Genomic DNA, 8,003 nt, shown 5'->3' with positions numbered 1-8,003 from the left:
TGGTTGTTATATGAAGGTAACCGAATCGTTAACTTGTATTGGAGCCGATGTGAGAAAGATTTAGTGGTTCGGTTACTTTTACATGCCGATGATCACTATGGATCCTGGGTCCAAGATTAGGATTACAGGTTAGGAAAACTAGGATCAGTTGAGAGGGTGGATTTTGGTTAACCAGCTATACAAGTCTTGATAAGGAGCCTCAACCTGGAAGATACAACAAGAAAAGAAGTAAAAGAGATTAGCATTAGCCATTACTATTTAGCCCCTATAGTGTCTTTTGCCTCTTTACCCTGTGTCTGAGTGACTGTATTCATTCTGAAAAGGCGCTACATTTAAAAACTTTCAGTGATCTCAAGCTTATTCATACATAAAGCAGGAACACCCATGATGGGACGCTGGAGTCTCACATGGCATCTGAGGAAATGCAACCTGCCACGGGAGCTGCTGAAACAGTTCTACTCGGCCATCATTTGAGTCTGTCCTGTGTACATCTATAACTGTCTGGTTTGGTTCAGCTACCAAATCAGACATCAAGAGGCTACAGTGGACTGTCAGGACTGCTGAGAGGATTATAGGTGCCCCACTTTCCAATCTCCAAGATATCCACTCCTCTAGAGTGGAGAAAAGGGCTAAGAAAATCACTTTGGACCTCACAAACCCAGCCCACTCTCTCTTTGAACTGTTGCCTTCTGGTTGGCGCTACAGAGCACCGACCACCAGAACAGCCAGGAACAAAAACAGTTGTTTTCCGCAGGCTATAATCAGCATGAACAATTAAAATACTCATAACTAGACATTGTCCATGATAACTGACACACTTTTAAATAAGATCTGTACAATATTTCTACTTCTGTATATAGTGCATTATTTAATTGTCTGTTTTACTTATATTTTGTTATATTACATCTGTACGTCTCCTGCACTGGAAGCTCTGGTTGCCAAGTCAAATTCCTTGTGTGAGTAAACATACTTGGTAATAAAGCTATTTCTGATTGTGATTCTGATCATGCGCTCTCTAAAACACACACACACACACACACACACACACACACACACACACACACACATACACTTATCAATCCACCTACAGGCATAGTCATAACGAAACCTGAGACCCCAGAAGAAACCCATGTGCTCACAAAAATGCGACCTGCTCTACGTGATCAAATGCGCAATTAAAGACGATGGAAGATGTTACACAGCAAAAATGCTTCCCAAGGTTTACAGCAGATATTTGATCCTGCATCCCCACAAACCATTATTGTGGTACGCCCCGGATAAATGCTTCTACAGATTCAATTATACGAAGCATGCACACGGAACGTCTGTTGAAATTATGAGTTCTGTGGCCTGATGAGAACAAAACAGCTATTTGGAGAAAAACTGGTAGCTTTTTATACAGTCTATGCATTATTAAAACGGTATAGAGTTATTAATATGATGGGCCATATGTGTGTGTGTGTGTGTGTGTAGTTATCAGTAATAACGAAATATTATCCTACATGACTCTTGTAATATCAAGTTAAATGAAGGCTTTGTGGTATAAGCCTTAATGTAACCCAGGATTCTGAAGGATCTGCTGACCTCCAGTCCTACGAATATTATATCTAATTATTATAATACATTAGAAAAGATTAATCAGACAAAAAGATATCCTTGGCTCTAGTTCTAGGTGACAAGTAATCCGTCTCTTCGGTCTGCCTCAAGGGTTTTAAGGGCTTATATTCATCCCTGAGCATCCCTGAATTCCCTAAACCAATCAACATTCGTTTTAAAACCAAGGTAGCCAATCATATTTTAAGTAGAATTCTCTAGAACCGCCCCCTAATGGTTAAGCGATCACCAAGAGTTTTTTTGCTTTGAAAAGCTTGAGCGTCCACGAAAGTGGTAGATCTTTGACTTCTGATCAGATGATTGTAACTTCAAATCCCACAGCACTACCAAGTACCACTTCTGGGCCCTTGAGAAAGGCCCTCAACTGCTAAAAATCCCACATCAGTGGAGGAATATTCAGTGGACATTCTGCAAGTTTCTGGATTGGCTGGACAGACAGTTCCACCACGGGTCTTTGTTGTCCCAAACGTCCTTTCATGTGATCTTTAATCCAATGCAGCAGAACAATCTTCCTGTCTCTGAGCCTTAGGGAATGTTTTAGGGAAAACTTGACTCAATGCGATTTTCCAGTTTGCAAAAAAGTCTGTTTTTTGTTTAGTCTGTAAAGATGATGCAATAGAGACTTGTAGATATGGATGCACAGGAACTTGTCTGTGTGTGTGTGTGTGTGTGTGTGTGTGTGTGTGTGTGTGTGTAGCTTGGAAGTGTTGTATCAGTAGGGAGATCCCTGTTGTGCTCCAGTAGACATTACTGCAGCACTCTTGCTGCCTGACAGAATGGGCACCTTGGGGAGCTGGCAGACAAAATGGCATTGGGGCCCCTATTTGTTCCATAGTGTATGCGTATGTGTGTGTGTGTGTGTGTGTGTGTGTGTGTGTGTGTGTGTGTGTGTGTGTGTGTGTGTGTGTGTGTTATTCATAAAACAAGACAAACAGCACTCACGTCAGTTAAACTTCCACTAATAACCCAGCGACACTGTTATATCATGTGTGAATCCGCAAATCCACGTGACCGTGTCCCTTTCATTATTTATTATTACTACATACTGGAATAAGTCGTTTATAGCAGCAGAACGAATTAAAGGAATAATTTATAAACCCTAACTGCACTGCAGTGGACGCATTCCCTATTCCTGTGCTTCAAATTGAAAAGAGATAGAAAAAGGTTGTTGGAGACCCTGCGTTCGGAAAAATGTGAGGATTATTTCTTTGCGTTCGTGACAACGAGGTGAACCCTGAACTCTCGAGTGGAGAAAAGCCGATGCGGGCCCCCGACCAATCAGTGAAAAGTCTTCCAGTATTTGGGTTTTCTTCGCTGCTTTCCAGAACGTTAACTTGGATCATTTGACTTGTTCCAGGACGATTCAGGCATTTTGGGGGAGTGGGAGCTCAATGGTTAAGGCGCTGAGTTACTGATTGGATGGTCAGGGGTTCAAGCCGCAGCATCACCAAGCTGCCACTGTTGGGCCCTTGATTGAGGCCCTTAACACTCTGTGCTCCAGGGGCGGCGTATCATGGCCGACCCTGCGCTCTGACCCCAACTTCTGAGCAAGCTGGGATATGTGAAGAACAAATGTCACTGTGCTGTGATGTATATGTGACAAATAAAGGCTATTCTATTCTATTTGACCTCTCGCAATTCCGACTCCCCCCCATATATATATAATTTATATACCAACTTTTCAAGTCGGAATTCCGAGAAAAAATTTTGTAAATTGTGAAATAAAAAATTGCATTAACCAATCAGATTGCGTTTAGGCAGGATGCACCTAAAGGCCTGGGTGTAAAACGTACGGCCTGCTACTGATAATTAATATTTGTTTTGCGTATATGGGATATAAATCCGAGAGTTTTGGTTGTTTAGATGGTTGTTAAATTGCACAAATCAGTGAATGGAAAATACTGTGTGCTGATTTGGGACCTCTGCAGGTCTGAAAGAGTTCCTACGTCATGAGGACGAGGTTAAAGTAGTGCAAAAAAAACAGCCCAGAGATTTACAGACAATTTTCCAGTTACACAGTGTTGTTGATGTGTCCATGTTTGGTAGCTACACGAATAAAGAAACCGTTCCTGAGAGCATCTTATAAAACACTAAAGCCTGAACATCAGTGTACAATCTGGACATGTTTATGTGATGTGTTTTGTAGCCAGCGGTTCAGGCATCTTGTAAAGATTGATGGAATCATGATTAGTACCAGGATATTTCAGCTCTAAACCAGGTTGCCTCTTAAATGAGGTTCAGACACTATATGGACCAACATTTGTGGACACCTAACCCTAAGATTTCTGTGATTTTTTGAACATCCCATTTTACATTTAGTCCTGTTATAATATTCTCCACTCTTCTGGGAAGATGTTCCAGTAGATTTTGGAGTGTGCTTGTGGAGATTTGAGATTTCAATCAGCTACAAGGGTTTTAGTGAAGTAATTATGTAGGTGAGGTTGAGGAGGCCGGCGGAGTTTAATAGTGTTTATAGCAAGCCAATCAAGATTTTATATATATATATATATATATATATATATATATATATATCTTCATGGAGCTGATGGAGCATGCTTTCTGGACAGAGACATTATCATGCTGGAACAGGTTTGGGTCTCTTAGTGTGAGAGTCATTGCTTTTAAAAAAACATTTAAATCACCATTTTGCTATACCTTTGGTTAAGAATGCATTTTGAAAAACACACCGAATTTTGCTACAAATATTTTATGCTAAAAATGCGACCCAAAGTGTTCTAGGACAAATAACGTTTCAATGATCCCATTTCTGCTTGGACATGTTCCACATATCGAATCAGTGTGCGTAATACATTTTCATTTTTGCAACCTATAAAGCGTTTAAAATCGGTGTGATTTACATTTTGCACAGATGCTAATGGAACATGTCAATTAAAATACATTTCCATTTGATTGTTTCATTGCTATTTTGCATATTACTTTTTCAATTGAATTTTGCTACCTCTACGCTTTTCCAGACCCAATGCTTTTGCTTGTATAGTTCAACAAAGAAAAGTTGAAATGGAGATGGAGAAACTAGGAAGAATTGTATTGATGGGGTCTGAAGTTTAATAATATGCCCAATTTTTCTTCATTGTCATAAAATGTCAAATGTAAGTAACATCTTGTATGTAGTAACAGCTAACAAACTCTTTTATTATAAACTCCTTGAAGTTCAAGAATTATTTCGATGTATGGCCAACATATTTCACATTCTCACCCCCCCCAAAAAAAGTCTTAACCTTATCTTATTATATAATACAAAAATATTATATATATATATTTTAATATTATATATATATATATATATATATATATATATATATATATATATATATATATATATATATATATATATATATATAAAACTAAATTTTTTTTAAATATTATTTATTTATTATTTATTTATTTATTTATTATATTAAATTATATCCTAAATATATATATTAATATTTCTGATTATCCCGATATTAAAAGCACATATTCAAAAATAGGTTTTGGGTACAATCTAAGGTTTTATGTATCTTGTGTTTCCTCAGAAAACCTTTAAAGCTGATCTGTGAGATAGACACAAATTATACCCTATACTCTGTGTGTGTGTGTGTGTGTGTGTGTCTTTTGTTTATTTTGGACTCCTGACATTTTGCTACTCTCTTCACATGCTTCTGGTTTGCTCCTATTTCCCACTTACGATGTCGTAATTACGAACCCCCTTGCTATAGTTAGTAGCGTGTTCTACTTTGGAATCCTTCAGAGATCTTAACCAGTAATTATTTAGAGCAACATATGTTTATTCGGGGAATGACGCTGTATTTTCCACTGCTATTATAAAGAATAGAAAGGTGGGAGTATTTTTTATCATGATTACTAAAATGGGTGTATATGTAAGGTTCATAAAATGCATAGAAGGTATGTTTGTGCGTGCGTGTGTGTGTGTGTGTGTGTGTGAGATGTTCCCATAATCGAGACCTGCTTCAATTACATTTACCTGTGACCTACAAATGTTTTATTCAAACCAACCAGGTCTGAACTTGAAGAAAAGTGTGTGTGAATGTACACTGGGTTTGCGCTGTTCTTTCGTTTAGTAGTTTATGTGTTTTGTCATTTCCATTGATTTATTCCTGCTTTACTGCCAGGTTTCACAGGAACAGCTCTAGATCCACCATAAATGTCTAATATATATTGATGTTTTTATTTATTATAATCATTATAATATTATAGAAACCTGGTTTTTATAAGGTATGAATAGAAGGATCTTAACCTGAAAATACAGCACAGTAAATTCTTTTTTATTTATATGTTTATATATTTATATATATGATATTTTTCCTTCATTAAGGAGTAATTGAATTTATGACAATTTTATATTATAATATTATAATTAGATTCTAATTTTAGATTTATAATGTATATATATTTATAATATTTATATATGTGTATAATTCCTATAATCTTATAATCCATAATATTTATTTTATATACTTCTGCAAATAAATGCTCTAAAAGAGTTTTTTTTTTCTTCAAATACCTGTCAATAGAAAACCAGAGAAAATCTGATTTGCACTGTTTTGCAAAAAATTTCAGCGCTGTATACAAAGTGTGTGTGTGTAAATATGAACATCAACTAAATTGTGTAGCTGTAAAACTGTTCGTTAATATTTGGACTGTTTTCACAGAAGCCTAACATAATTTTACTTCATTATTGAGTCATTGGATTTATGAAACCGGTTTGGAAATGAAATATTTATATATGTGGAATGCCTATAACATTAAAATTTATTATTAAAAAATTATATATTTTATATACTAAATGCTCTAAATAGGTTAATTTGAAATTTGGGAGAATTGCTGTCAGCACATTGTAGAATAAAATATACATATATACATATTAATGTCAAAGCGTGTTTATATAAATATATAAATATATAAATATAATTTTTGCAGTTAACAAGCAATTCATAAATTCAAATGGCCTATGATATATATACACACACACACACACACACACACACACACACACACATATATATTTGAAATATATATTCATATATATTCAAGCCTATGTCATAAATCCTAATACCCATAAATCTAATGAATGTGATCTTCATCTTCATCATCATCATGACGCATAAAGTCCATATGAAAGTAAAACACCAGCATCAGCATCACTATGAAGGTAAAACTAAAAGGTGAACTGAACCACAGCGAGGTTTTGCTCAGCATTTCATTAGTCTGCCTCTGTGAATATATGACGTCATAAGTATTGTGAAGCGGAGCGCGTGTCGGACGCTCGTTTTCTTATAACGCGTCTTCATAAACACACAAAAAAAACACGTAATGGCATGCAAGGGCGGTTATAACATCTCAATGCCTTTAGGTATTTCTCTAGATTTCTCCACACTGCCTCTGCATACTGTGCGTGGGGAATTCCCCTTTTCTCGTGCAATGTTTACTGCTGCATCACTGAGGAACATCTCGAAGTCAACATCTGTCCTGGCTTACAAGCAGTAAATCCACCCCCCCACCCGTGCTGCAAAGCCACAGCAGGTCTGCAGAGGATCTGCTTAGTCACAGCGATGGGTTAGGTGCGTGGAGAACGTGGCTTACCTCGTGCGCATCTGATCTCCAGGAGCGGAGGAGGAAAAAAGTGCGCAAAAAAACACACGCAAAAAATTCAGCGCAACACTTCAGGTCTCAGTATCGGTGAGCAGTGGAGAGGAGAGGAGAGGAGAGGAGAGGAGAGGCACGACCACCCTGCCTGGCCCTGGTATCACGACACGGCTGGTGGATCCATCGAGCCGAGCCGAGCCGAGCCGAACCGAGATTTCCGTCGTGCGTCGGACAGTGGGCGGGTTACTCCGTCTCGCGCACACGCCGACTCTCACGACGGAATGTTAATGCGGGACAGCGATACCACCCCCACCCCTTCCCCTGCAGTGGCAGGCAGCTCACAGCGTGCACACACACACACACACACACACACACACACCTTTCAGCAGTCAGAGTTGCTGATGACGACCAGAACAGAGTGCTCCTGCAGGGGCAAAATAACTGATCCGTGTGTGTGTGTGTGTGTGTGTGTTCATCATCCTGAGGGAAGAAAAGGAAGTGAATGGATTGAGCATTCGACAGATGCAAGGAAGAAAAGGACTGAAGGAAATGCTAAACAGGAAGAAAAGAAGAGAAGGAGAAAGAAAGAAAGAAAGAAAGAAAGAAAGAAAGAAAGAAAGAAAGAAAGAAAGAAAGAAAGAAAGAAAGAAAGATAGAAAGTGTCCATCATTTATTTTGATGGAGGTAAAATACAGAATGGATGACAGGAAAAAGGAAAATGAGCAAATAACAAATGCATGGAAGGAAATGGTGAGAGGAATGTACAAGAAAGAAATGAGGCC

Source organism: Silurus meridionalis, chromosome 3 (genome assembly GCF_014805685.1).
Source record: "Silurus meridionalis isolate SWU-2019-XX chromosome 3, ASM1480568v1, whole genome shotgun sequence".
Classification (NCBI taxonomy): Eukaryota; Metazoa; Chordata; class Actinopteri; order Siluriformes; family Siluridae; genus Silurus; species Silurus meridionalis.
This window is presented reverse-complemented; position numbering follows the sequence as displayed.